This window comes from Strix aluco, chromosome 8, assembly GCF_031877795.1.
Source record: "Strix aluco isolate bStrAlu1 chromosome 8, bStrAlu1.hap1, whole genome shotgun sequence".
Lineage (NCBI taxonomy): Eukaryota > Metazoa > Chordata > Aves > Strigiformes > Strigidae > Strix > Strix aluco.
This window is the reverse complement of record NC_133938.1, coordinates 106,616-131,544: the sequence shown is the minus strand read 5'-3', so window position 1 is coordinate 131,544 and position 24,929 is coordinate 106,616. Positions and strand designations below refer to the sequence as shown.

The following is a 24,929-nucleotide window of genomic DNA, read 5'->3' as shown; positions in this document are numbered from 1 at the left end:
ACCCGAAGTGTCCTTTGAGGCTGTGTGGCATGCCGGGGGAAGAGCAGTCGGGAGCAGGGATTTGGAGGTGGTTTCCCCTGTTCTGAATGCTTCTCTTTCAGCACCTGCACGGTTCTGATGTAAAAAGTGGAAGTGTTGAAGCCTGAGCAGCAGGCCCTGAGCCGAAGCTGCTAACTCAGTATGTAATCATTAGCGAGATACGTATGGAAGACGTAGCTATCTTGAATGTATATTTATCTTTCTTTGTGTGTGGATAAAACAACAGGGTCATGGAGACCGTTGTCTGTCACTGTGGCTTGATGCGAGACCTTGTGCCTAATGCAATTAGATAAGCCGAGGAACTCCCTTAGCTTCTCCCCTGAGCCCTGGCCAGGCTCTGGGGGAATCTAATGTGAGATTGAAACCAGATATTTCCGCTCAAATCAAAGGTGCCAGCTATTCTGGCTTGCTGATTTTTGGGTATATAAGGCTGGACCCGCTCACAGCGACTTTGGAAGCCTCACCTACGGGTGGACGCACCGCGTAGGACTTCCCACTTGCCGGGAAAGGCTCTCCAAATCCTCGCTGTAACCGGGGCTGCCCAGCGCCTGCGGGTCTGGATGATGGGAACGGGTGCAAGTGGTGATGGGTCTTTCTTAATCGCTATTCCCTCTCTCTCGGGTAGTAATGATTTGATGCATTACCCTGTATTTCCCTGTTTGTTTGAGTGCACTATTCTGTGTTTTCTTACTGTATGTTTTCTGTATTATTCTGTTACATTATTTAGTTATTTCTAGTAAAAGATGCCTGCGCTTTTCACTCTGGTGTCTGAGTTTAATTGATACCCCTAATCAGCAAAACAGGGGGAGATCAGGTGGCGGTTTCCAGAGACGAGGTTGGTGGTGGGACGGTGTTGCCGTAGGAGCGATTTTATGTTGGTTTGGCTTTGGGCTGAGCTGTAGCCGGCGGGGCGCTAGTTCCTGGCAAGGGGATGGATGGGCTAGCTGTCGGGCCAGCCAGAGCCATGGCTGCACGTGTTCCGCACGGGACTGGTGTGCAGAGCAAAGTGGGGAGGGTTTCTGAGAGCTGACAAGGCCCCGGCCCTCCCTGACTGTCTCGGCCTCCATCCTTCTGCATCTCGAGGCTGAGGAGGCCGTCAGTAACTGCAGTGTTCCCATCTCCTTCCGAGAAGCGCTGCAAACCTGCGCCTTAGGAAAGTCAAAAGAAAGCGTCACCGTCGCGAACTTGTGAGTTTGAGTGCCGCTTCCACAGCGAAGGTGTTCGTCGGAGTGGACTGGGGTCAAATTGCTGCCCAGTTGGGGGCAGAAGCAGGAAAGGTTCCTTTTGAGAAATGCAAGGTGCTGCTACCGGTAAAGGTGTAAACGATCGGCACGACCGCTTCACTTCTGAACCTTCTATTTTAATGCCGTTAAAGTTGAGACAGACCCCGGAACGTGCCTGAGCGAGCTGCCAAGAAGTGCAGCACACCCGTGAGCTCCGTGAAGGAAGTGAAGCAGCAGCAGCAGCTGCCACTCCGCAACCATGGAGTGTTTTCCTCCACTCCCTCCCTTTCTCCTGAACTTTCTCTAATAAAACTTGAGCGGTTCAGGAAGGGTTTGCCCTGCCTGTGCCCAAACTTGAGGCAACGGAGCCCCGTTGTGCTCATCCGCAGCTCAGAAGTTGTGTTGGCAGGTGAGTGCTGGCGAGTGGGAGTGGAGGTGGCCGGGGGCAGTATCCCCCCTCGGGGGGCAACATCCCCCCTCGGGGGGCAACTCTCAGAGAATGCCCGGGAACCAACGACAATCATGTGTCAGGCTAACGCTTTCTTTCCCTAAAAGGCTGCAGAGCCTGGCTGGCTTTTTTCCTTCTTTCTGGAAAACCTTGCAGGTGTGAGTGACGGGCCGCCGCCCGAGCACCTCATGATGTCAAATGCAGTGGAGAAGTAGCTTGCACTTCCACCGGGATCAGTCTTTCTGCAAGAGTTTCTTCAGATCTCGTATGTAGCTAAAAATCCCAGGTGAAGACTCAGTTACCCTTCAGAAATACCAATTACGATTCGTATTGCGGTAGCGCTGAGGAAACCAGTGCCACGTTCCATTTGACATGGACTCACCTACAGAGATCATCCCTGTGCTAAGTCCTTAAAGACATACATGCACGAGATCCAGACAAGGGTCGTTAAACCCTTTTGACAGCTGGGGAGCCAAGGCAGAAAGGTGCACGTGCTGTTACTAGCGCTCCCGTGGTAAAGGTTACACTGCTCCGACCCGCTCTTCAGTATTCTCTGGTTTCTTCCTCTGCCCCTTGCAGGCATTCGACAGTGTCCTCTATCCCTGAGGTAACCCCTCGGGTTCCCCATGTTTGTTGTATTTCTGTTTAAGTATTTTCTCAGGTTCATGCACTCGTGGTCGCCACACGCTAGTTCTGGGGTCTTTGCCCAGTTCAAAATCACATGCTCGTATGGCTTCTTGTCGTGTTACTGACAACAGTCGAGGCAGTTCAGCCTGAGCAGGGACTGTCCTCGTTAGTTGGCAGTGCTCACGTTCTTCATACTATGTCTGCATTTCATTCTCTTTTGGGGAAAGAAAAAAGTCAAGTTAATCAGTTTTACTGTCTGCGCATGCGCCGCGGTGGCCCCGGGAGTGGCGGACTGGCAGCTCCTACAGCGCGAGTTCGCGGGACTTCCAGGTGCTGGTCGCTATAGTTACCGCAGGGGGGAGGGTGGAAGCGTGGGCCGGGCTGGATGAGCCCCAGCGGCGGGCAGTGAGGCTGTGGGCAGCGGCCCCTCCCTGTCCTGGGAGGTGCTGGAGGAGGAGCCGGTGCGATGCGCGGGAGCAGCAGAGAGAAGGTGAGCGGGGCCGCGTGGTCGGTCGCCTGGCGGCTGCCGGGTAAAGCCGCAACGGGGTGGGTGCCGCGCGGTGCGGCGGGACCGACAGCAGAAGCCGCTCCGGGTCGGGGCCGGTCGGCGGCGTCGCTTCCCCGGGCCGTGCTTGGCCGGGCTTCCAGGTGCGTGTGCGACGGAGGGGGGGGTGGTGTGAAGGTGACCTTCACCTCTCTTCACAGCTGAAAAATCACAACCCAAACACACCTCTTACAGCCCCCCCCCCCCCAGTATCTCCCCCAAGTCACTGTCACCCCCCGGACCCTATTCCGGGACTGCACCTTGCCGCGGGTCACTGTTTCCGCCCGGACGCTATTCCAGGTTGGACGCTCTCCCTGGTCACTGTTTCCGCCCGGACCGTATTCGGGGTTGCACCTTACCGCGGGTCACTGTTCCTGCACGGACCCTATTGGGGGTTGCACCTGCCCCGCGCACGGCCGTACGGATGGTCATGCTCGGATAATTCCGCCTCCCCCGCGCCGTCCGCGCTGTCGGCGGGTGCTCGGGGCGTAAAGAGCGGAACGGCAGTGCCGGTGCCGATCTACGGCAATAACGGTCAGTGCTTCTGCCTCTTGCCCTCTTCCAGAGGCTGCACTGAGGACACGCTGCCTGGCCTTAAGCCCGGTGCTGGTCGCTAGAGTTACCGCGGGGGGGGGGAGGAGCGTGGGCCGGGCTGGAGGAGACCCAGGGGCGGGCAGTGAGGCTGCGGGCAGCGGCCCCTCCCTGTCCGGGACGCTGCTGGAGGAGGAGCCGGTGCGAGCCGAGGGAGCAGCAGAGAGAAGGGGAGCGGGGCCGCGTGGTCGGTCGCCTGGCGGCTGCCGGGGAAAGCCGCAACGGGGGTTGTCGCGCGGTGTGGCGGGACCCGCGGCAGAAGCCCCCCCGGGTCGGGGCCAGGCGGGGCAGCGGCGCTTCCCGGAGACGCGCGGGGCTGCGCTCCGTGCTTCTGGGTGTATGGGCGACGGGGGGGTGGGAAAGCACGGTGTCCCCGTAGGGTCAGAAAGCCGGGACGGCCGCCTTTGCCAGTGTGGGAGGCGCTGTAGTCACGTGAGCTGGGCTTCCGGTCGGCCATGTTGTCTCCCCGGGGCACGCCGGGAGCTGTAGTTTGTCGGCACTCGGCTGCCCGGCAGCTGCGTCGCTGCCGGGCGCGCGCGGCACGGCACAGTCTCGCTACCGGCGCGGCCCCGTGGCGCTGCGCGAGGGGCGATTTTGTGGCGGGTTCGTGCGGTTTCCCGCGGGCTGCCCGCGGCTCCCCCGGGACCGGTGTGCCCGTGCCCCGGCAGTGCGCATGCGCGGTGGCGGCTCCCGGAAGTGCTGCAATCCCCAAGCGCTTCCCCAAACCTGCACGTGGGGTTCTGGGAGTGCAGGGCTATGGGGTGGCTGCATTCACCCCACCCCCCCCACCCGTCGGCATCGCCCGTGGGGACTGCGGAGGGGGTCAGAGAGCAGACGGGGTGAGCTGTGCTGTGGGCCTGAAATGGAGGCAACGTTTTGCCTTCCTGTGGCTTGAGAACAGACGCGTGTGGCTGATTGAGGGACTCAGAAACAGACGGAGTTGTGTGGTTTTGGGCTCAGAAACAGAGGTCAAGTCGTGCATTTTTGGGACTTGAGAAGAGGCTCAGCAGGCAGGTTTTTGGGCTCATAAAGAGGCATTAAGGCAGCTGGTTTGGGGGCCAAAAGCAGAATGCAGTTTGGCTGGTTTTGCAGGCAGGTGAGAGGTGGAGGGTTGTGGGAGGGCCCTGGGGGCTGCAGGGGAAAGGAGGGGGTGGGTGTCGGGGTGGCATGGGACCCCGAAGCTTGGGAGGCCGGCGTGCACCAGGCCAAACTCCACGTTTGCGGTGACTGGACGCGCACTGTCTTGCAGGTGATGGAGAGGAACCTGGTGAATGCAGGAGCATCCCAGTGAGATGATGTGCTCCTGATGAGGATGGATTCTGGAGCGTGCTCTCTGAAAGGTAAGTCAAGGGGCAAAAGCCGTGGGTAGGGTGGGGCCAGCAGAGGCTCTACCATCAGGGCTGTGGAGAGGGCTATTTAGGCTTCCTTAAGTCTGTGGGAAGAGAGCAGGGTCTGTCCCACAGGACGTGCATGTTCTGGCCTGTGTCTGTGTCCTCGTGTCATTTGTGGTGTCTGTGTTCTGTCTTGTGTGCGGTGCCTTCCCCCCGTCTCTGTGGTGCCCCGTGGGCTCTCTGCACGGCGCATGCACCGTGGTAGGCGTCCATAGGGTCTCGGATGCCTTGCTGCTTTGGAAAAGAGCCCGTTGAGCACTCCCCGTCTCGTGAGTGGAGCTTACAGCGTCTTTTGCATCACAGATGTTTGTGGAGGGTTGCCTTTGTGGAGGAGATCTGGGCCAGAATGACAGCTCTGCTCTTCAGAGTTCTGTTTCCATAGAGGTCCCGCCCCTACAGCACTTCACCCCCCCCCCCGTGTCCTTGTGGGCCTCGGCCTTAAAGCCCGGCTCCTCCCCCGTAGGTTGTTCTGGTTGTGTATTGCACTGCAGCACTCGCTGTCGGTTTTGACTACGCCTTGCTTTGCAGGGCTTTGTGTTCTGCAGGTGACACAGGGCCATCTGGATCCCCAGAGAAAATCCTTGAGCGAGGTTTGCTGGAGCGTACAAACGCAAGCGAAGGAGGAGCGGGAGCGGGGCCCGTTGCGAAACATCTTCCTTGGCTCCCGGTTAGGAAGGCTGACACCGTGGGGGCGTGTGGAGCAGCGACGCTGCCGAGGCGCACGGTGAGGCAGTTCCAGGGGTGGGTTTAGAATGGGGGTGATCTGCCACTGTGGCAGGTGGGCAGTGGAACGGATGTTTGGAGTGAGGGGTGGATCGAGTGGCTGTTGAATGAGCGTCAGTTTCTGAATGTGTCTAACCTTGTGTGTGTGAAGTTTTTTTCATTTCAGGTTGTATTTAATGTTGAGATAGTAAATGTTTTTTTAAAATTGTGTTTAAAAAGAAGCCCAGCTGGGGGTTCGGTGTCTCTCTTACTCAGACAGAACCCTTCCTCAGGCTTTCTCTGTGCCCCTGAGCTCTCTCACAGTCTTCACTGCTGTCTTGGATGTCTCCATTCAGTCGCTCATCCCCTGGGGACATCTGTACATTGCTGGAACGCCTTGACTTTTGCACCGTGTCCCAGAGCCGCCTTCTGTCTCTCTTTCAGTCTCAGCACCCTGCTCCTGCTGTCACCACGCCTACTGAGGCCAACCTCGTGCCCCGCAGCCCTCTTTTGGCACCGTGGCGCACTCTGCACCCTCCTTCCTCCCTGAGACCCTTTCCTGATGCCACCTTTCATCTGCAGAACGCTCACGTTGTCCTCTGTGCTAGCTAGGATACCTACCTGGTCCCCTGAGGACACCTGCAGTTTCTTCAAATCCCCTCTGAACTTCGTCATGTCCTTGAGCATTCTTTTGGCTGTCCTCCTCTGCTGCTGTCATGATGCCTCCCGAGGTCTTAGATGATCCCTGCAGCACACTTTTAGCCCTGTAAATCTCCTCTGGACTTGTTTTGTCGCAATAGCACCTCTGCTAAGATCTCTGTTCCCAAAAAAGAGCATTCTTTTTCTTCTTTATGCCACCTAGGATGCCTCCTCAGACCTTCTTTGTGTACCACAGCCCTGTTTTAGCTCTGTAGCGGGCTTGGATTCTCTCTCATGCCCTCAGAAACCCATCCTCAGGTGTGTTTGTACCTCAGAGCACTCTTAATCATTCTCTGTGCCATCTAGGGTGTCTCCATTTTGTCCCTGCCTCCCGACGACATCTGTACTGTTCAAATCCCCTCCAGACTTCCTTCTCATGTCCCTGAGCCTTCTTTGGTGCCTTTGGCCCGATCAGGATCTCTCTAAGGGTGTCATGATGCCTATCGATGCCTTCAAGGATGCCCCTAGCAGACTTCTAGCTTTGTAGCAGACCTCGCAGCCATCTCATTCCCTCAGAGGGCTTCCCGAGTGTTCCTGCTATCTGTGACCCAGCCCAGTCAGTCTGTCCTCCCTTCCCTCTAGCCGTGCCTCTGTTCGTTCCCTGGCCCTCTGATGACGTGTTTCCTTGGTTCAGATCCCCTCGGGATTTAATCGTCATGTCCCCAGTCCTTTTTCTGTCTCTCTGGCTCCCTCAGTACAGTTCTCCTCCCAGTCACGATGCCTCCCAAGACCTTCCTTGTGGTCCGGTTCCGTCCTGTAGCACTTTAGGTGGGGCCGTCTTTGAGCCGCACACAAACTCATTTGTTCCTCTGTGCTAGCCAGGATTCCCATGTTTAGTTCCCAGCCACCCAAGACCATCTGTACTCTGCTCAGGTGATCACCCGAGTTCCTCCTGGTTGTCCCTCAGCCTTAGTTTATCCATCAACCCCGCCCCCACGATCCCTCTCCTCACAGTCGCAGTGCCTGCTGAGACCTCCCTCGATCTCCACAGCACCTTGAGGCACTCGATCTCCCTTTCTCTCTATCTCGTTCTGTCAGAGCCTCCTCCTTTCTTTGCTGTGCAGCGCTCCTTTTTCTTTCTCTCTGCCATCGAGGGTGTCTCTGCTTGGTTGTTCTCTCAGTCATCTGTAGTTTGCCCAGATGCCCTCCTGAGACTCCAGGGCCCTCGCTGTATCTGCAAGGCTTCTTTTCTTACCGTGCTTCCTCCTAACTCCTCTACTCTGTATAACAGTGTCTTCCGAGTCCTTTTGCATACGCCACCCCACTCTTCTGTCACTTCAGCTCCCTTTGGATTTTGGTTTTTGGCGCTGTTCAGAGCACTCTTCTCTTACTCTCTGGCGTGTCAGCCTGCACACGTATGTGGGTTGGAACTGCCCTGCCTGGGGGCACAGCGATGTCGGTCAGGGGAAGAATAGCACTAAGAGTCTGTAGTTAATGTTGATTTGCCTGGACTGTTTAGGTACAGCCCCCTCAGAGCAAGCAGCCCTCAGCAGCAGGCAAGGATGTCACGGGGATGACCGGAGCTATCTGGGAGAGGCTGCAGGAGTGGTAGTTGAACAGATGGAATCTCAAAGGTGTTAAGGCTCGTGTGTGTAGGGCTTAATGCTGTTTTGTTTCTATGTTTTTTTTAATGGCAGGCTGTAATGAGACCCTAGATGGTGTTCCTACGTGGAGTCAAGAACTCTGGAATTGTTAAGTTGTCACTCAGCATCCAGGTGACCTGCTTAAAAATTTTATTCAGATCCAGAGGGACAATATATGCACCAAAGAGTGACAGAGGCAGCAAGCAGGGCACTGTAAGAAGGTGGGTCAGCGTGTGGTGTCGGAGGAGAAGACGTGACTGGTTGCTACATGACTGGCTTACCGGTTTGGGGTTTTTTTTGTTTTGAAGGTGCAAAGCAGGATATCGGCACCGGAGGTGACTCGGGCAAGGTGAGATGAGTCGGCTGAGTTATTTTTCAGTTATTTTTCATGTGTCGTACTGTTGGTGAAGCTAGAAGCATCTCCTGTTGTCTGTGTCTTACAGGTGGTACCCAGGCCTCGACGTGGCGACCGGTAAATGTCAGAGGCAGGGTGGGTGAGCGGCCAAGGTAACGGGGCAGGAGATGGCAGTCGGTGTGGGCAGGCTGCAGGTTCAGCTTGTGCCTCTCGCTTTGGTTTATGCAGGTGCCACATGTAGGCTGGGAGGGGCGAAGCCGCGTGCCGCTGAGCAGTCCAGGACAGCGAGGCAGTTGTCGGCTGGGTCAGGGTTTCTGTGCAGAGAGTCACGTGGCAGCTCGATGAAGCATTTCTCTTTGGTTTTGCAGGTGCCGGGCACGCTGACTTTGGAATCGGATGAGCGTTTGAGGTGAGCTGGGTGTTAGAGAGGAGGAGCACGGTGCTGGTGATTTCTCGCAAGCACAGTGGTAGCTCTGTGTCTTTTGGTATCGTAGGTGCCACGGGCCACGCTGGCCGCAGCGTCCGACACTGGACCCTGCACAGAGCAGCTGAGCGGGAAGCCCCATGGCTGTTGAGGTGGAGGGTGATGTGGCAGAGGTGTGTCAGCTGACGTGATGCTGACTGCTGGCACTGTTGGTTTTTTTGCAGATGATGAAGAGGAACCTGGCAGCTGCAGGAATGTCCCGGTTAGCTGATGTGGTTTTTGTTGAGGATGGATTCAGACCCCCGGCCCTCTGAAAGCTGAGTTGAGGGATGAGGGACCGCTGCCCTACGGTGTCTAATCTTGACTTCAGTTAGAAAGAGACTTTACAAAATGGAAACCTTTCTCAAGGAAGTTTCATTTTATGAACTCTCCATCAGAGTGGATCTTCAGAGATGATGTATTTGGCAGTAGTACTCTTGGATGGTGCAGCTGGCCCGATGTCCCTGCTAATTATGGAACACACCAAACGCCCCTCTCGTCAAGTTTTCTTTGTGTATTTTGGAGATAGTCTAATGGTATCAGCTCACAGCTGGGCGAGTTCAGGGAATGCAAAAGGAAAATCAAATTCTTACACATCTAATAAAAACGTTTCTATAAGTGTATGCCCACCTTTATACTAAAGAGTGAAGGACTGAGCTTTATTCTTTATTCTTTGTTTTACCCTTTAAAGTTTTACACTTCACTTCTGATTTTATTGACCGAGCAAGCAGGATGTGCAGCAGCAGCAGCAGCAGCGCAAGGGATGTGGCGGATCCCTCAGCCGTAGGTCATGATGACGGTATGACCTTGTCCTGCAGCCTCGCAACGTTCCCTCCCTGCAGCCCTGCTGTAAGGACGGGATGAGACATTCCGACACCAGCAAGAGCGTTTGTTTTTATGGGCACGATGTGCTCGGGATCGTATCGATCGGCCTTGCTGGTGATTTGAGGAGTTGAAATCGCTCCGGCCTTGCCGGGGTGTGTTGTATGTGGAGCTGACCTGTTCACGCAGAGTCCTCCCCGAGCTCCACTGCTATCCTGTCACTTGTTCTGACGGAACTTTCTTCTGTGTTAGTTTTTCAAGATGCTGGAATAGGATTTGGGGTTTTTGTTTTTCAGGTGTGTTGTTGTCAGCATCTTCTGATGCTCGACAGGTCCCCCCGGGCCAGGTTTGCCTGGTGGCCGTTAACCCCCTGACCACGGGGCCAGCCCTGTGTCGCTGCCACGGCACAAAAATACTCCAAGCACCCTGATTCAGGGTCTGCAATGGGATGGAAAAAATACAGGATTTTTGGGGAAAAAAACTTCGATTTGGGGCTCCTGGGAAAGCCAAAACGTGCCTGGAGTGGTGCAGCTGGAGAGCAGAAAACCCACCCTTTTCATGCACAAAACCAAAAATCACCAATTTTGATGTTGTGGAAAAGTGCTGAAAAAAACCGAAGTGGAGTATTTTGGAAAAGCAAAAACCTCCAGTTTCTATTACAGAAATAAAAAAGACAGACTCAATTTGGGGAAAATCTGGGGTGTAGACGGTGGCTGTTTGAGGGACATTGCTGGGGGTTCTCTGGTGTGAATTATGCGGTGAGGGTCAGTTCTCCAGAGTGGATCATCTGTTGGGGTTGTCCCAGGTGAGTGGTTAAAATGGCTTATTGCAGACCGTTATTGTCGCATGCGCACTGGCGGCGGCAATGTCGTGCACGTTGCTGCCACCGTGTAGCCAAAAGGGGTACTGCAGCCCTTTATTGGTGCATGCGCATTAGCACCGCCGCTTTCGTGCTCGCTGCTGCCGCCCTGTGGCCAAAAGCGGGTACTGCAGCCCGTTATTGGCCCATGCGCATTGGCGCCGCCGCTTTCGTGCTCGTTGCTGCCGCCGTGTGGCCTAAGACGGGTACTGCAGCCCGTTATTGGCGCATGTGCAGTCTCGCCGCCGCTTTCGTGCTCGTTTCTGCCGCGCTGTGGCCAAAAGCAGGTACTGCAGCCCGTTATTGGCGCATGCGCAGTAGCGCCGCCGCTTTCGTGCTCGCTGCTGCCGCCCTGTGGTCAAAAGGAGGTACAGCAGCCCGTTATTGGCACATGGGGAGTAGCGCCACCGCTTTCTTGCTCGCTGCTGCCGCCCTGTGGTTAAAAGCGGGTGCTGCAGCCCGTTATTGGCCCATGCGCATTGGCGCCGCCGCTTTCGTGCTCGTTGCTGCCGCCCTGTGGCCAGCATCGGGTACTGCAGCCCGTTATTGGCCCATGCGCACTGGCGTCGCCGCTTTCGTGCTCGTTGCTGCCGCCCTGTGGCCAATATCGGGTACTGCAGCCCGTTATTGGCCCATGCGCACTGGCGTCGCCGCTTTCGTGCTCGCTGCTGCCGCCTTGTGGCCAAAAGCAGGTACAGCAGCCCGTTATTGACACATGGGGAGTAGCGCCGCTGCTTTCTTGGTCGCTGCTGCCGCCCTGTGGTTAAAAGTGGGTACTGCAGCCCGCTATGGGTTCATGCGCATTAGTGCCGTCGCTTTCTTGCTCGTTGCTTCCGCTTTGTGGTTAGAAGCGGGTACTGCAGCCCGTTATTGGCCCATGCGCACTAGTGCCGTCGCTTTCGTGCTCGTTGCTGCCGCCCTGTGGCCAAAGACGGGTACTGCAGCCCGTTATTGGCGCATGTGCAGTCTCGCCGCCGCTTCCGTGCTCGTTGTTGCCGATAAGTGGCCAGAAGCCGGTACTGCAGCCCGCGATTGGCGCTTGTGCTAATCGCGGGCTGCAGTAGCGGCTTCTGGCCAGACGGCGGCAGCAGCGAGGAAGAAATAGGCGGCACCAGTGCGCATGCGCCAATACCGGGCTGCAGTACCCGATTCTGGCCACAGGGCGGCTGTAACGAGCAAGAAAGCGAAGGCACTAATGCGCATGAACCCATAGCGGGCTGCAGTACCTGCTTTTGACCACAGGGCGGCCAAAAGGAGGTACAGCAGCCCGCTACTGGCGCATGTGGAGTCTGGCCGCCGCTTTCGTGCTCGCTGCTGCCGCCTTGTGGCCAAAAGCAGGTACTGCAGCCCGTTATTGGCGCATGGGGAGTAGCGCCACCGCTTTCTTGCTCGCTGCTGCCGCCCTGTGGTTAAAAGCGGGTACTGCAGCCCGTTATTGGCCCATGCGCACTGGCGTCGCCGCTTTCGTGCTCGCTGCTGCCGCCTTGTGGCCAAAAGCAGGTACAGCAGCCCGTTATTGGCACATGGGGAGTAGCGCCGCTGCTTTCTTGGTCGCTGCTGCCGCCCTGTGGTTAAAAGTGGGTACTGCAGCCCGCTATGGGTTCATGCGCATTAGTGCCGTCGCTTTCTTGCTCGTTACTGCCGCCCTGTGGTTAAAAGCGGGTACTGCAGCCCGTTATTGGCGCATGTGCAGTCTCGCCGCCGCTTCCGTGCTCGTTGTTGCCGATAAGTGGCCAGAAGCCGGTACTGCAGCCCGCGATTGGCGCTTGGGCTAATCGCGGGCTGCAGTAGCGGCTTCTGGCCAGACGGCGGCAGCAGCGAGCAAGAAAGCGGCGGCGCTACTGCACATGCGCTAAAGATGGGCTGCAGTACCCGATTCTGGCCACAGGGCGGCAGCAGCGAGCAAGGAAGCGGCGGCGCCAGTGCGCATGCGCGAAAAACGGATTGTAGTACACGCTTTTGACCACAGGGCGGCAGCAACGAGCAAGAACGTGGCGGCGCTACTGCGCATGCGTCAATAACGGGCTGCAGTACCCGTTTCTGGCCACAGGGTGGAAGCAACGAGCACTAAAGCGGCGGCGCCAGTGCGCATGCGCGAAAAAGGGTTGTAGTACACGCTTTTGACCACAGGGCGACAGCAGCGAGCAAGAAAGCGGCGGCGCCAGTGCGCATGCGCCAATCACAGACTGCAGTACCCGATACTGGCCACAGGGCGGCAGCAACGAACAGGAAAGCGGCGTCGCCAATGCGCATGCGCCAATCACGGGCTGCAGTACACGCTTTTGACCACAGGGCGGCAGCAACGAGCACGAAAGCGGCGTCGCCACTGCGCATGCGCCAATAACGGGCTGCAGTACCCGATTCTGGCCACAGGGCGGCAGCAGCGAGCAAGAAAGCGGCGGCGCCAGGGCGCATGCGTGAAAAAAGGGCTGCAGAACACGCTTTTGACCACAGGGCGGCAGCAACGAGCAAGAAAGCGGCGGCGCCAGTGCGCATGCTCAATAACGGGCTGCAGTACCTGCTTTTGACCACAGGGCGGCCAAAAGCAGGTACAGCAGCCCGCTATTGGCACACGGGGAGTAGCGCTGCTGCTTTCTTGCTCGCTGCTGCCGCCCTGTGGTTAAAAGTGGGTACTGCAGCCCGTTATTGGCGAATGTGCAGTCTCGCCGCCGCTTTCGTGCTCGTTTCTGCCGCCCTGTGGCCCAAAGCAGGTACTGCAGCCCGTTATTGGCGCATGGGGAGTAGCGCCACCGCTTTCTTGCTCGCTGCTGCCGCCCTGTGGTTAAAAGCGGGTGCTGCAGCCCGTTATTGGCCCATGCGCATTGGCGCCGCCGCTTTCGTGCTCGTTGCTGCCGCCCTGTGGCCAGCATCGGGTACTGCAGCCCGTTATTGGCCCATGCGCACTGGCGTCGCCGCTTTCGTGCTCGTTGCTGCCGCCCTGTGGCCAGTATCGGGTACTGCAGCCCGTTATTGGCCCATGCGCACTGGCGTCGCCGCTTTCGTGCTCGCTGCTGCCGCCTTGTGGCCAAAAGCAGGTACAGCAGCCCGTTATTGACACATGGGGAGTAGCGCCGCTGCTTTCTTGGTCGCTGCTGCCGCCCTGTGGTTAAAAGTGGGTACTGCAGCCCGTTATTGGCCCATGCGCACTAGTGCCGTCGCTTTCGTGCTCGTTGCTGCCGCCCTGTGGCCAAAGACGGGTACTGCAGCCCGTTATTGGCGCATGTGCAGTCTCGCCGCCGCTTCCGTGCTCGTTGTTGCCGATAAGTGGCCAGAAGCCGGTACTGCAGCCCGCGATTGGCGCTTGTGCTAATCGCGGGCTGCAGTAGCGGCTTCTGGCCAGACGGCGGCAGCAGCGAGGAAGAAATAGGCGGCGCCAGTGCGCATGCGCCAATACCGGGCTGCAGTACCCGATTCTGGCCACAGGGCGGCAGTAACGAGCAAGAAAGCGAAGGCACTAATGCGCATGAACCCATAGCGGGCTGCAGTACCTGCTTTTGACCACAGGGCGGCCAAAAGGAGGTACAGCAGCCCGCTACTGGCGCATGGGGAGTCTGGCCGCCGCTTTCGTGCTCGCTGCTGCCGCCTTGTGGCCAAAAGCAGGTACTGCAGCCCGTTATTGGCGCATGGGGAGTAGCGCCACCGCTTTCTTGCTCGCTGCTGCCGCCCTGTGGTTAAAAGCGGGTACTGCAGCCCGTTATTGGCCCATGCGCACTGGCGTCGCCGCTTTCGTGCTCGCTGCTGCCGCCTTGTGGCCAAAAGCAGGTACAGCAGCCCGTTATTGGCACATGGGGAGTAGCGCCGCTGCTTTCTTGGTCGCTGCTGCCGCCCTGTGGTTAAAAGTGGGTACTGCAGCCCGCTATGGGTTCATGCGCATTAGTGCCGTCGCTTTCTTGCTCGTTACTGCCGCCCTGTGGTTAAAAGCGGGTACTGCAGCCCGTTATTGGCGCATGTGCAGTCTCGCCGCCGCTTCCGTGCTCGTTGTTGCCGATAAGTGGCCAGAAGCCGGTACTGCAGCCCGCGATTGGCGCTTGGGCTAATCGCGGGCTGCAGTAGCGGCTTCTGGCCAGACGGCGGCAGCAGCGAGCAAGAAAGCGGCGGCGCTACTGCACATGCGCTAAAGATGGGCTGCAGTACCCGATTCTGGCCACAGGGCGGCAGCAGCGAGCAAGGAAGCGGCGGCGCCAGTGCGCATGCGCGAAAAACGGATTGTAGTACACGGTTTTAACCACAGGGCGGCAGCAGCGAGCAAGAACGTGGCGGCGCTACTGCGCATGCGTCAATAACGGGCTGCAGTACCCGTTTCTGGCCACAGGGTGGAAGCAACGAGCACGAAAGCGGCGGCGCCAGTGCGCATGCGCGAAAAAGGGTTGTAGTACACGCTTTTGACCACAGGGCGACAGCAGCGAGCAAGAAAGCGGCGGCGCCAGTGCGCATGCGCCAATCACAGACTGCAGTACCCGATACTGGCCACAGGGCGGCAGCAACGAACAGGAAAGCGGCGTCGCCAATGCGCATGCGCCAATCACGGGCTGCAGTACACGCTTTTGACCACAGGGCGGCAGCAACGAGCACGAAAGCGGCGGCGCCAGGGCGCATGCGTGAAAAAAGGGCTGCAGAACACGCTTTTGACCACAGGGCGGCAGCAACGAGCAAGAAAGCGGCGGCGCCAGTGCGCATGCTCAATAACGGGCTGCAGTACCTGCTTTTGACCACAGGGCGGCCAAAAGCAGGTACAGCAGCCCGCTATTGGCACACGGGGAGTAGCGCTGCTGCTTTCTTGCTCGCTGCTGCCGCCCTGTGGTTAAAAGTGGGTACTGCAGCCCGTTATTGGCGAATGTGCAGTCTCGCCGCCGCTTTCGTGCTCGTTTCTGCCGCCCTGTGGCCCAAAGCAGGTACTGCAGCCCGTTATTGGCGCATGGGGAGTAGCGCCACCGCTTTCTTGCTCGCTGCTGCCGCCCTGTGGTTAAAAGCGGGTGCTGCAGCCCGTTATTGGCCCATGCGCATTGGCGCCGCCGCTTTCGTGCTCGTTGCTGCCGCCCTGTGGCCAGCATCGGGTACTGCAGCCCGTTATTGGCCCATGCGCACTGGCGTCGCCGCTTTCGTGCTCGTTGCTGCCGCCCTGTGGCCAGTATCGGGTACTGCAGCCCGTTATTGGCCCATGCGCACTGGCGTCGCCGCTTTCGTGCTCGCTGCTGCCGCCTTGTGGCCAAAAGCAGGTACAGCAGCCCGTTATTGGCACATGGGGAGTAGCGCCGCTGCTTTCTTGGTCGCTGCTGCCGCCCTGTGGTTAAAAGTGGGTACTGCAGCCCGCTATGGGTTCATGCGCATTAGTGCCGTCGCTTTCTTGCTCGTTACTGCCGCCCTGTGGTTAAAAGCGGGTACTGCAGCCCGTTATTGGCGCATGTGCAGTCTCGCCGCCGCTTCCGTGCTCGTTGTTGCCGATAAGTGGCCAGAAGCCGGTACTGCAGCCCGCGATTGGCGCTTGGGCTAATCGCGGGCTGCAGTAGCGGCTTCTGGCCAGACGGCGGCAGCAGCGAGCAAGAAAGCGGCGGCGCTACTGCACATGCGCTAAAGATGGGCTGCAGTACCCGATTCTGGCCACAGGGCGGCAGCAGCGAGCAAGGAAGCGGCGGAGCCAGTGCGCATGCGCGAAAAACGGATTGTAGTACACGCTTTTGACCACAGGGCGGCAGCAACGAGCAAGAACGTGGCGGCGCTACTGCGCATGCGTCAATAACGGGCTGCAGTACCCGTTTCTGGCCACAGGGTGGAAGCAACGAGCACTAAAGCGGCGGCGCCAGTGCGCATGCGCGAAAAAGGGTTGTAGTACACGCTTTTGACCACAGGGCGACAGCAGCGAGCAAGAAAGCGGCGGCGCCAGTGCGCATGCGCCAATCACAGACTGCAGTACCCGATACTGGCCACAGGGCGGCAGCAACGAACAGGAAAGCGGCGTCGCCAATGCGCATGCGCCAATCACGGGCTGCAGTACACGCTTTTGACCACAGGGCGGCAGCAACGAGCACGAAAGCGGCGTCGCCACTGCGCATGCGCCAATAACGGGCTGCAGTACCCGATTCTGGCCACAGGGCGGCAGCAGCGAGCAAGAAAGCGGCGGCGCCAGGGCGCATGCGTGAAAAAAGGGCTGCAGAACACGCTTTTGACCACAGGGCGGCAGCAACGAGCAAGAAAGCGGCGGCGCCAGTGCGCATGCTCAATAACGGGCTGCAGTACCTGCTTTTGACCACAGGGCGGCCAAAAGCAGGTACAGCAGCCCGCTATTGGCACACGGGGAGTAGCGCTGCTGCTTTCTTGCTCGCTGCTGCCGCCCTGTGGTTAAAAGTGGGTACTGCAGCCCGTTATTGGCGAATGTGCAGTCTCGCCGCCGCTTTCGTGCTCGTTTCTGCCGCCCTGTGGCCCAAAGCAGGTACTGCAGCCCGTTATTGGCGCATGGGGAGTAGCGCCACCGCTTTCTTGCTCGCTGCTGCCGCCCTGTGGTTAAAAGCGGGTGCTGCAGCCCGTTATTGGCCCATGCGCATTGGCGCCGCCGCTTTCGTGCTCGTTGCTGCCGCCCTGTGGCCAGCATCGGGTACTGCAGCCCGTTATTGGCCCATGCGCACTGGCGTCGCCGCTTTCGTGCTCGTTGCTGCCGCCCTGTGGCCAGTATCGGGTACTGCAGCCCGTTATTGGCCCATGCGCACTGGCGTCGCCGCTTTCGTGCTCGCTGCTGCCGCCTTGTGGCCAAAAGCAGGTACAGCAGCCCGTTATTGACACATGGGGAGTAGCGCCGCTGCTTTCTTGGTCGCTGCTGCCGCCCTGTGGTTAAAAGTGGGTACTGCAGCCCGTTATTGGCCCATGCGCACTAGTGCCGTCGCTTTCGTGCTCGTTGCTGCCGCCCTGTGGCCAAAGACGGGTACTGCAGCCCGTTATTGGCGCATGTGCAGTCTCGCCGCCGCTTCCGTGCTCGTTGTTGCCGATAAGTGGCCAGAAGCCGGTACTGCAGCCCGCGATTGGCGCTTGTGCTAATCGCGGGCTGCAGTAGCGGCTTCTGGCCAGACGGCGGCAGCAGCGAGGAAGAAATAGGCGGCGCCAGTGCGCATGCGCCAATACCGGGCTGCAGTACCCGATTCTGGCCACAGGGCGGCAGTAACGAGCAAGAAAGCGAAGGCACTAATGCGCATGAACCCATAGCGGGCTGCAGTACCTGCTTTTGACCACAGGGCGGCCAAAAGGAGGTACAGCAGCCCGCTACTGGCGCATGGGGAGTCTGGCCGCCGCTTTCGTGCTCGCTGCTGCCGCCTTGTGGCCAAAAGCAGGTACTGCAGCCCGTTATTGGCGCATGGGGAGTAGCGCCACCGCTTTCTTGCTCGCTGCTGCCGCCCTGTGGTTAAAAGCGGGTACTGCAGCCCGTTATTGGCCCATGCGCACTGGCGTCGCCGCTTTCGTGCTCGCTGCTGCCGCCTTGTGGCCAAAAGCAGGTACAGCAGCCCGTTATTGGCACATGGGGAGTAGCGCCGCTGCTTTCTTGGTCGCTGCTGCCGCCCTGTGGTTAAAAGTGGGTACTGCAGCCCGCTATGGGTTCATGCGCATTAGTGCCGTCGCTTTCTTGCTCGTTACTGCCGCCCTGTGGTTAAAAGCGGGTACTGCAGCCCGTTATTGGCGCATGTGCAGTCTCGCCGCCGCTTCCGTGCTCGTTGTTGCCGATAAGTGGCCAGAAGCCGGTACTGCAGCCCGCGATTGGCGCTTGGGCTAATCGCGGGCTGCAGTAGCGGCTTCTGGCCAGACGGCGGCAGCAGCGAGCAAGAAAGCGGCGGCGCTACTGCACATGCGCTAAAGATGGGCTGCAGTACCCGATTCTGGCCACAGGGCGGCAGCAGCGAGCAAGGAAGCGGCGGCGCCAGTGCGCATGCGCGAAAAACGGATTGTAGTACACGGTTTTAACCACAGGGCGGCAGCAGCGAGCAAGAACGTGGCGGCGCTACTGCGCATGCGTCAATAACGGGCTGCAGTACCCGTTTCTGGCCACAGGGTGGAAGCAACGAGCACGAAAGCGGCGGCGCCAGTGCGCATGCGCGAAAAAGGGTTGTAGTACACGCTTTTGACCACAGGGCGACAGCAGCGAGCAAGAAAGCGGCGGCGCCAGTGCGCATGCGCCAATCACAGACTGCAGTACCCGATACTGGCCACAGGGCGGCAGCAACGAACAGGAAAGCGGCGTCGCCAATGCGCATGCGCCAATCACGGGCTGCAGTACACGCTTTTGACCACAGGGCGGCAGCAACGAGCACGAAAGCGGCGGCGCCAGGGCGCATGCGTGAAAAAAGGGCTGCAGAACACGCTTTTGACCACAGGGCGGCAGCAACGAGCAAGAAAGCGGCGGCGCCAGTGCGCATGCTCAATAACGGGCTGCAGTACCTGCTTTTGACCACAGGGCGGCCAAAAGCAGGTACAGCAGCCCGCTATTGGCACACGGGGAGTAGCGCTGCTGCTTTCTTGCTCGCTGCTGCCGCCCTGTGGTTAAAAGTGGGTACTGCAGCCCGTTATTGGCGAATGTGCAGTCTCGCCGCCGCTTTCGTGCTCGTTTCTGCCGCCCTGTGGCCCAAAGCAGGTACTGCAGCCCGTTATTGGCGCATGGGGAGTAGCGCCACCGCTTTCTTGCTCGCTGCTGCCGCCCTGTGGTTAAAAGCGGGTGCTGCAGCCCGTTATTGGCCCATGCGCATTGGCGCCGCCGCTTTCGTGCTCGTTGCTGCCGCCCTGTGGCCAGCATCGGGTACTGCAGCCCGTTATTGGCCCATGCGCACTGGCGTCGCCGCTTTCGTGCTCGTTGCTGCCGCCCTGTGGCCAGTATCGGGTACTGCAGCCCGTTATTGGCCCATGCGCACTGGCGTCGCCGCTTTCGTGCTCGCTGCTGCCGCCTTGTGGCCAAAAGCAGGTACAGCAGCCCGTTATTGGCACATGGGGAGTAGCGCCGCTGCTTTCTTGGTCGCTGCTGCCGCCCTGTGGTTAAAAGTGGGTACTGCAGCCCGCTATGGGTTCATGCGCATTAGTGCCGTCGCTTTCTTGCTCGTTACTGCCGCCCTGTGGTTAAAAGCGGGTACTGCAGCCCGTTATTGGCGCATGTGCAGTCTCGCCGCCGCTTCCGTGCTCGTTGTTGCCGATAAGTGGCCAGAAGCCGGTACTGCAGCCCGCGATTGGCGCTTGGGCTAATCGCGGGCTGCAGTAGCGGCTTCTGGCCAGACGGCGGCAGCAGCGAGCAAGAAAGCGGCGGCGCTACTGCACATGCGCTAAAGATGGGCTGCAGTACCCGATTCTGGCCACAGGGCGGCAGCAGCGAGCAAGGAAGCGGCGGAGCCAGTGCGCATGCGCGAAAAACGGATTGTAGTACACGCTTTTGACCACAGGGCGGCAGCAACGAGCAAGAACGTGGCGGCGCTACTGCGCATGCGTCAATAACGGGCTGCAGTACCCGTTTCTGGCCACAGGGTGGAAGCAACGAGCACTAAAGCGGCGGCGCCAGTGCGCATGCGCGAAAAAGGGTTGTAGTACACGCTTTTGACCACAGGGCGACAGCAGCGAGCAAGAAAGCGGCGGCGCCAGTGCGCATGCGCCAATCACAGACTGCAGTACCCGATACTGGCCACAGGGCGGCAGCAACGAACAGGAAAGCGGCGTCGCCAATGCGCATGCGCCAATCACGGGCTGCAGTACACGCTTTTGACCACAGGGCGGCAGCAACGAGCACGAAAGCGGCGTCGCCACTGCGCATGCGCCAATAACGGGCTGCAGTACCCGATTCTGGCCACAGGGCGGCAGCAGCGAGCAAGAAAGCGGCGGCGCCAGGGCGCATGCGTGAAAAAAGGGCTGCAGAACACGCTTTTGACCACAGGGCGGCAGCAACGAGCAAGAAAGCGGCGGCGCCAGTGCGCATGCTCAATAACGGGCTGCAGTACCTGCTTTTGACCACAGGGCGGCCAAAAGCAGGTACAGCAGCCCGCTATTGGCACACGGGGAGTAGCGCTGCTGCTTTCTTGCTCGCTGCTGCCGCCCTGTGGTTAAAAGTGGGTACTGCAGCCCGTTATTGGCGAATGTGCAGTCTCGCCGCCGCTTTCGTGCTCGTTTCTGCCGCCCTGTGGCCCAAAGCAGGTACTGCAGCCCGTTATTGGCGCATGGGGAGTAGCGCCACCGCTTTCTTGCTCGCTGCTGCCGCCCTGTGGTTAAAAGCGGGTGCTGCAGCCCGTTATTGGCCCATGCGCATTGGCGCCGCCGCTTTCGTGCTCGTTGCTGCCGCCCTGTGGCCAGCATCGGGTACTGCAGCCCGTTATTGGCCCATGCGCACTGGCGTCGCCGCTTTCGTGCTCGTTGCTGCCGCCCTGTGGCCAGTATCGGGTACTGCAGCCCGTTATTGGCCCATGCGCACTAGTGCCGTCGCTTTCGTGCTCGTTGCTGCCGCCCTGTGGCCAAAGACGGGTACTGCAGCCCGTTATTGGCGCATGTGCAGTCTCGCCGCCGCTTCCGTGCTCGTTGTTGCCGATAAGTGGCCAGAAGCCGGTACTGCAGCCCGCGATTGGCGCTTGTGCTAATCGCGGGCTGCAGTAGCGGCTTCTGGCCAGACGGCGGCAGCAGCGAGGAAGAAATAGGCGGCGCCAGTGCGCATGCGCCAATACCGGGCTGCAGTACCCGATTCTGGCCACAGGGCGGCAGTAACGAGCAAGAAAGCGAAGGCACTAATGCGCATGAACCCATAGCGGGCTGCAGTACCTGCTTTTGACCACAGGGCGGCCAAAAGGAGGTACAGCAGCCCGCTACTGGCGCATGTGGAGTCTGGCCGCCGCTTTCGTGCTCGCTGCTGCCGCCTTGTGGCCAAAAGCAGGTACTGCAGCCCGTTATTGGCGCATGGGGAGTAGCGCCACCGCTTTCTTGCTCGCTGCTGCCGCCCTGTGGTTAAAAGCGGGTACTGCAGCCCGTTATTGGCCCATGCGCACTGGCGTCGCCGCTTTCGTGCTCGCTGCTGCCGCCTTGTGGCCAAAAGCAGGTACAGCAGCCCGTTATTGGCACATGGGGAGTAGCGCCGCTGCTTTCTTGGTCGCTGCTGCCGCCCTGTGGTTAAAAGTGGGTACTGCAGCCCGCTATGGGTTCATGCGCATTAGTGCCGTCGCTTTCTTGCTCGTTACTGCCGCCCTGTGGTTAAAAGCGGGTACTGCAGCCCGTTATTGGCGCATGTGCAGTCTCGCCGCCGCTTCCGTGCTCGTTGTTGCCGATAAGTGGCCAGAAGCCGGTACTGCAGCCCGCGATTGGCGCTTGGGCTAATCGCGGGCTGCAGTAGCGGCTTCTGGCCAGACGGCGGCAGCAGCGAGCAAGAAAGCGGCGGCGCTACTGCACATGCGCTAAAGATGGGCTGCAGTACCCGATTCTGGCCACAGGGCGGCAGCAGCGAGCAAGGAAGCGGCGGCGCCAGTGCGCATGCGCGAAAAACGGATTGTAGTACACGGTTTTGGCCACAGGGCGGCAGCAACGAGCAAGAACGTGGCGGCGCTACTGCGCATGCGTCAATAACGGGCTGCAGTACCCGTTTCTGGCCACAGGGTGGAAGCAGCGAGCACGAAAGCGGCGGCGCCAGTGCGCATGCGCGAAAAACGGGTTGTAGTACACGCTTTTGACCACAGGGCGGCAGCAACGAGCAAGAACGTGGCGGCGCTACTGCGCATGCGTCAATAACGGGCTGCAGTACCCGTTTCTGGCCACAGGGTGGAAGCAGCCAGCACGAAAGCGGCGGCGCCAGTGCGCATGCGCGAAAAACGGGTTGTAGTACACGCTTTTGACCACAGGGCGGCAGCAACGAGCAAGAACGTGGCGGCGCTACTGCGCATGCGTCAATAACGGGCTGCAGTACCCGTTTCTGGCCACAGGGTGGAAGCAACGAGCACTAAAGCGGCGGCGCCAGTGCGCATGCGCGAAAAAGGGTTGTAGTACACGCTTTTGACCACAGGGCGACAGCAGCGAGCAAGAAAGCGGCGGCGCCAGTGCGCATGCGCCAATCACAGACTGCAGTACCCGATACTGGCCACAGGGCGGCAGCAACGAACAGGAAAGCGGCGTCGCCAATGCGCATGCGCCAATCACGGGCTGCAGTACACGCTTTTGACCACAGGGCGGCAGCAACGAGCACGAAAGCGGCGTCGCCACTGCGCATGCGCCAATAACGGGCTGCAGTACCCGATTCTGGCCACAGGGCGGCAGCAGCGAGCAAGAAAGCGGCGGCGCCAGGGCGCATGCGTGAAAAAAGGGCTGCAGAACACGCTTTTGACCACAGGGCGGCAGCAACGAGCAAGAAAGCGGCGGCGCCAGTGCGCATGCTCAATAACGGGCTGCAGTACCTGCTTTTGACCACAGGGCGGCCAAAAGCAGGTACAGCAGCCCGCTATTGGCACACGGGGAGTAGCGCTGCTGCTTTCTTGCTCGCTGCTGCCGCCCTGTGGTTAAAAGTGGGTACTGCAGCCCGTTATTGGCGAATGTGCAGTCTCGCCGCCGCTTTCGTGCTCGTTTCTGCCGCCCTGTGGCCCAAAGCAGGTACTGCAGCCCGTTATTGGTGCATGGGGAGTAGCGCCGCCGCTTTCGTGCTCGCTGCTGCCGCCGTGTGCCAAAAGCAGGTACTGCAGCCCGTTATTGGCGCACGGGGAGTAGCGCCACCGCTTTCTTGCTCGCTGCTGCTGCCCTGTGGTTAAAAGCGGGTACTGCAGCCCGTTATTGGCCCATGCGCATTGGCGCCGCTGCTTTCGTGCTCGTTGCTGCCGCCCTGTGGCCAGTATCGGGTACTGCAGCCCGTTATTGGCCCATGCGCACTGGCGTCTCCGCTTTCGTGCTCGTTGTTGCCGATAAGTGGCCAAAAGCCGGTACTGCAGCCCACGATTAGGGCTTGTGCGAATCGCGGGCTGCAGTAGTGGCTTCTGGCCAGATGGCGGCAGCAGCGAGCAAGAAAGCGGCGGCGCCAGTGCGCATGCGCCAATAACGGGCTGCAGCACACGCAGTTGTCCGCTATCGTGCGCCTATTCTTTTAGGGGGAGGAGAGCCAGGCGACTGGAGTTTCGAGAGAAGAAGAGGGGCTGGAGGAAGGAAGGAGAAAGAAGCGTCTGACCTGTCCAATTCTCCGGGCACTGCTGAGAGCGAGAGCTGCAGTGAGTCCCAGGCCCTTGGAACCCTGTCGCCCCCCTTATATGTCCCAGTCCCTTCCTGTCCCTCTCTTCCCCATTCTGTGATTTATTTTTTTTTCTTCTCTATACCTTTTCTTTCTATTATTCTGTCCTGCTCCCCCTTACTCTCTCACTTTCTGTCTCTCATCCTGGTGTTCCCTTTTCTTTTTCTGTCTGCACTTTTGAGGATGAGTTATTTGACAACCTGGCAAACGGACTAATCAATTAATTAACTTGACAATGAAACTAATTTTTGAGTGTCCTGACAGTGAACTACCTTCCTTATAAGAATGAAAACTCTGCCCAGGTTAAGACCCTTTCCCTGAGCATGTGTAGTCATAGAAGCATTACGTAAGCCATATTCTAAATGCATGTTAATCACTAGCAATCAATATCTAATAGGTGTGTTTGGAAAAGCACTAAGATCTGATTTTTGTGTGTAAGAGAAGCATGAAAACCTGCTGTTGGTGTACGTGATTTGTGGAAAAGTCCCCCAAGCAGCCAGGCCTGAATAAATACGCTATCTCTCCTGAGCGTGTTCAGATGGGTTTATTGCACGCCGGGCAGGAATCCTGTTTTGGGATAACAGTTTTTTGGCGACCCAGATGGGACGGCTGTAACGCCCTGTCCGGAGCGACTGGCTGACTCTTGGCGGGGAGACCCTCGCCCCCGCCCACCGCGCATTCGCGGCTGCTGGCCACGCCTCCGCCTGTTTGCTGCGGCTGGCCACACACACCCCCGCCCCCCCCCCCCCCCCCCTCGCATGCGCGGTGGCAGTCCCGGGACTGGAGGACTGGCAGCTCCTAGAGCGCAAGTTCGGGGGCCTGAGGGGCATGTCAGGCGGTTAATCCCGGTGCTGGTAGCTATAGTTACCGCTGGGGGGGGGGGGGGGGAGCGTGGGCCGGGCTGGAGGAGAGCCAGGGGCGGGCAGTGAGGCTGCGGGCAGCGGCCCCTCCCTGTCCGGGGAGGTGCTACAGGAGGAGCCGGTGCGAGCCGAGGGAGCAGCAGAGAGAAGGTGAGCGGGGACGCGCGGTCGGTCGCCTGGTGGCTGATGGGGAAAGCCGCGCGGTGCGGCAGGACCGGCGGCAGAAGCCGCTCCGGGTCGGGGCCGGGCGGCGGCGCTTCCCGGAGCCGCGCGGGGCCGGGCTTCCGGGTACGTGGGCGACGGGCGGGCGCTGTAGTCACGTGAGCGGGGCTTCCGGTCGGCCATGTTGTCTCCCCGGGGCACGGCGGGAGCTGTAGTTTTCGCGCACTCGGCTGCCCGGCAGCTGCGTCGCTGCCGGGCGCGCGCGGCACGGCACAGACCTCGCTACCGGCGCGGCCCCGCGGCGCAGGACGAGGGGCGGTTTTGTGGCGCGTTCGTGCGGTTTCCCGCGGGCTGCCCGGGGCTCTCCCG

General features: G+C 59.4%; 1 long non-coding RNA gene across 1 annotated transcript; it reads left to right on the top strand.

The window, feature by feature from the left end:
* The first annotated feature begins 10,101 nt into the window (after window positions 1-10,101).
* Window positions 10,102-24,066, top strand: LOC141926768 (uncharacterized). The gene is made up of 2 exons (XR_012624207.1): window positions 10,102-10,322; window positions 23,285-24,066. It is a non-coding gene; the product is annotated as an uncharacterized LOC141926768 (long non-coding RNA).
* The last annotated feature ends 863 nt before the right edge of the window (window positions 24,067-24,929 follow it).